This window comes from Schistocerca cancellata, chromosome 1 (assembly GCF_023864275.1).
Source record: "Schistocerca cancellata isolate TAMUIC-IGC-003103 chromosome 1, iqSchCanc2.1, whole genome shotgun sequence".
Lineage (NCBI taxonomy): Eukaryota > Metazoa > Arthropoda > Insecta > Orthoptera > Acrididae > Schistocerca > Schistocerca cancellata.
In genome coordinates, this window is record NC_064626.1 from 327,836,552 (window position 1) to 327,841,221 (window position 4,670).

General features: G+C 40.7%; 1 pseudogene; it reads left to right on the forward strand.

The window, feature by feature from the left end:
• Positions 1–541: 541 nt before the first annotated feature.
• LOC126103161 (5S ribosomal RNA) lies at positions 542–659 on the forward strand (annotated as a pseudogene).
• Positions 660–4,670: the final 4,011 nt, after the last annotated feature.

The following is a 4,670-nucleotide window of genomic DNA, read 5'->3' on the forward strand; positions in this document are numbered from 1 at the left end:
CAGAGTAAGAACGCCATCTGAAAATTTTTCCTAACATGGTTTTATCCACTGTGGTTCAGTGTTCGAAGCGAAAACTTGTACTTACTTTTTAAATCTACTTTCTTTTTCCTTGTCTTCCTTTATTACTCATGTCCATCCTTGTCTAATCACTTGTATCATTTATTCATTTCTCTTATTCTGTTCAAAAGATGTACATTCTTAGAAAAAGATTTCTCTTTCTCTGACAAATAAATCAAATTTTTCATTCTTAAACCAACACATCATTCGAATTCAGTAACACCTAGAAGTTTCTAACTGTTACTTGGAAATAAAATCGTCTCTTCCACCACAGCTAGTACGAGGATTTAAATCTCTCAAAGATTTCGGTACACTTTCACTGAAGGCGAACATGTGATTTTCCGGACGGATTGTTCTGAGGATGCAAAAGTTTATCTAATTACTGGTTACTGCAAGGACGTAGTCAGACGGGTCGGGGCTGGTCCAGAGGTCCGAACCCACCGTGTTACCTAAATGAAATTACATAGGACCTAGGTCTCGCGTGGGCAACGGCCTTGCCGCAGTGGAAACACCGGTTCCCGTCAGAACACCGGAGTTAAGCACTGTCGGGTGTGGCCGGCACTTGGATGGGTGACCATCCAGGCCGCCACGCGCTGTTGCCATTGTTCGGGGTGCACTCAGCCTCGTGATGCCAATTGAGGACCTACTCGACCGAATAGTAGCGGCTCCGGCCAAAGAAAGTAATCGTAACGACCGGGAGAGCAGTGTGCTGACCACACGCCCCTCCTATCCCCATCCTCAACTGATGATGACACGGAGGTCGGATGGTCCCGATGGGCCGCTTGTGGTCTGAAGACGGAGTGCTTTTTTAGTTCTCGCGTACTGAAAATGAAATGATCGTATGGCATTGTTGGCCGTGAGGCCCCATTCGGGTTCGGCCGCCAAGTGTAAGCATTATTTCAGTCGAGGCCACATTGGGTGACTTGCATGCCGATGATGAGGGTAGAATGGTGATGAGGAAACACAACACCCAGTCCACAGGCGCAGTAAATCTCCAACCAGGCCGAGGCTCGAAACCGGGCCCGCTGTATGGGAGGCAAGAACTTTACCACTCACCTAAGCAGGAGGACTCTTTTGCTGAAAAAGTGAAAGATATTTTGACTGTCAATAATACGACGAGAAAGCAATACGCGCTATCGATAGTCAGCAAGGCAACAGTTTTTAATCAGTTTGTTGTTTTCGTGCTGTTTGCTGATGTGATAGTTTGTAATTATGGATAAGCGTGTAACAAGAAATAAGAGGAAAACCGAATTTGATTCGTCGGCTAGCGTTATGGCATGTTAAATATATGTAGACACTACTGTAATAGCCTAATTACCTATCTATAGCTGTTTACTGTTAACACTGGATTCATTATTTGGAGGCTGGTAGAACTTTGGGATTGCAGTATTTCAGTGTTTCAGGAGGCAGCGGAACGGTAAATATTACAAATAACATTAAATAAAAATCAGAGCACAAAAATACACTTGTATTTGTCTTTGTCAGCCAGAAACAGTTTGATCAATAAAAATATCACCCAGATATCGATAGTTACAATTATTTAAAAAATTTGCTCAGTATTCTATTATTAGCAGCCGAAATTGCAATCTGGTCACCAGGCGGTGCTCAGTTATGAAAACCAGTACCGATACGGAACGATTTGTTTGTGGAGAGCGGAGGGGTATGTGATGAGGGTATGTTATAACAGCACATTCTACATTACGTTCGTTCCTAGAAGATTTTTTCAGTGGGTTGCTTGAATTCGTCAAAACCGACAGCGACCTTCTTTCCTCACTCCCTCCCTCTTACGCCCAAAATCTGTTTAGCTGTTGTAATACTATAATAATTGATGCCACCAACTCCATGTATAATTAAGTCTTAAAATATGCACACATTCATGCACCATCAACTGACTAAACATGCACAATTAAAGGAAAAACATGCAGTATCAGAATTCCACCATTTGTTTGATGCTTTTATTTTATTTTAAAACAATGTATAACAACAAGTTTTTTACAAGTTCTCCACCGTTTTCCGGTAAATGTACTTGTTGAGCCGTTGAACTAGCAATCTCTGGATTCAGGAGGCGAGGTGGTTTTAATCTATCCACCGGCAACCTTCAAAATATTTCTTCAGTGGTTTCTCAGTTTCAGTGCAGGTAAATGCTGAGGTAGGTCCCTTACTACAGGCCACAGCCAATTCCTTCTAAATACCCTTCTTACCTGATAGATTCCAATTCCCTTACAGATTATAAAATGAAAAGAGCTGCATCAAAGGGGAGACGAGCATCTCTTCGGAACTCTCGTCACTAAAGGCCGTAAGAGAAACAAATAATAATCCAAATGCTCCTAATTTAGGCTCATGCACTTGTCTGCTGGGATATTCTATAAGGCTGAAAATGATTTTTCTTACGCTGCAAGAACTGACAAATGCATACTTAAATGAGAAAACTTGGATAAGTGTAATGTTGTGTAATTGCTGATCCTTTGCATCTTCTCCATCATGAATTATTCTAGCTTCTTTGACTCCTTATTCCAAAAGCCCTGTCGCTAATAGTCGTGCAATCCTGACCACTTCCTCAGATCAAATCCAGATTGACGGAGGACGAGTGTAAAATGACCTTAGATGTTAAAAAGAAATCGAGAAGAGTGTAAAATGACCTTTGATGTTGAAAGTAAACCGGGGCATGACTGCTTCTTAGTGGTTTGGGCCAATACACAACTGGCCTAAGTAACGAATTTACGTCTCCACTTGGTAAAAGGAGCTGGATCGGAAGCGATCCGAGCAGCAAGTTGTCTTGGATGGAGAGTCATCGACAAATGTGGAAGTAATTTCTGGTGAACCATTGCTGTTCATGTTGTATATTAATGACCTTGCGAACAATATTAATAGTAACCTAGACTTTCCGCAGATGGTGTAAGTAGTTATTTATAATGAAGTACTGTTTGAAAGAAGGTTCACGAATGTTCAGTCTGACCTTGATAAGATCTCAGACTGGTGCGAAGCTTGGCAACTCGATTGAAATGTTCAGAGATGAAAAACTGTGCCCTTCACGAAACGAAAAAAATGCGATATCATATGATTAGAATATTAATGAGTCACCGTTTAATTAGGTCAATTCATGCGGATACCTGACTGTAATAATTTACAGGCATATGAAGAGAAACGATCACATAGGCACAGTCGTAGGTTAAGAATTTTGCAAGTAGTTGAAGGAATACTAGGGAAATGCAGTCAGTCTACTACAAAGACGGCTGCATAGCACACACTCTTGCGACCCATTCTAGTGTACTGCTAAAGTACGTGGGGCCGTACCAGACAGGAGTGACAGAATACGAAGTGTCACAAAATGGTCACAGGTTTGTTTCAGTCATGGGATCATGAGAAAGTATCAAGAAGATCCTGAAAGAACTGACAGATGCTTGAAGATAAAAGCAAACTATCCGGCGGGAAACTACAACTACTTAGAAAGTTTAAAGAATCAACTTCAAGTAAAGATCGTTGATGTATATTAAAACTCCGTACGTATCGTTCCCATGGAGATCACAAAGACAAGATTCGACTAAGTACAGCTCACGGAGAGGCATTTAAGCAATCATTCTTCCCGCGCTTCGTGCCTGAATGGAACGGAAAAATGCCCTAATAACTGGTACTGTGGGACGTAGCCTCTGCCATGCACATGGTCGTTGTCATAGTATGGATGTAAACGGAGATAAAACGCCCTTGATAACTATTTAATGTGCCTTGAGCTGTAATAAAAGCAGTAATATTCTCACACGAAGACAATGTGGACATTTCCAAGTCCATATGAATACCAGCGACGCCCAGTTCAAGACGCGCTACAATTTTAAGTTTGCGACACAGAGTTTTGGTTTGGTCATGAGAATACCGAGGAGTTGTTGAGAAACACAAGATTGAGTGCATCTTCAACAGCGTACAGTGAAGCCACAAGGTAAAAGAAGCCTAGATTCTCCCGTTGCAATTAACTTCTCTCGCAGGTAGCTTGCAGGAAATTACGCCACAAATCGCCAACGAAATGACTTGTTTTTAGGCATACGTTGTTTGACACTTTAGATTAGTTTCCTCACTATATTTAGGCACTGAATCACAAAATATGGTGTGAGTCTACGTTAATCTACATATTGTGAATGCATAAAATGCATGCCAATCAGAATATACTCGAAAAGCTTCGAAATTCTGCTATTGCTACAAAACTGTAAGAACAGGAAGTGCTTGAAATGCTTTGGACTCAATTAAACCCTTTTGTAAACGCAAAAATGTCACTTCTTTCGATATGCACACACTATTTATCCAACGTTGCTTTCATGAAATATAAAAACTATCCGTATTATTTCATATATGTGCAGTGCTACGGCACTATTATAAAGAACTTGGGGTTTAACAACATACTGTTACCCAATACTTTCTGTGGTCATATTTTGTCTGTCGTATATTCACTAGAACTTCTCATACAACCATTAGATCATTTCGAAATACACCTACTCCAAGTGTAAGACAAAATGAAGATAATATTGGCACTACATGCACATTATTACACGCTTAGGAACTGAACTCCATGGACTGATTTCTGTAAGTCTCACAATAAACTTATGTTAATATTACCAGGCAGGAGT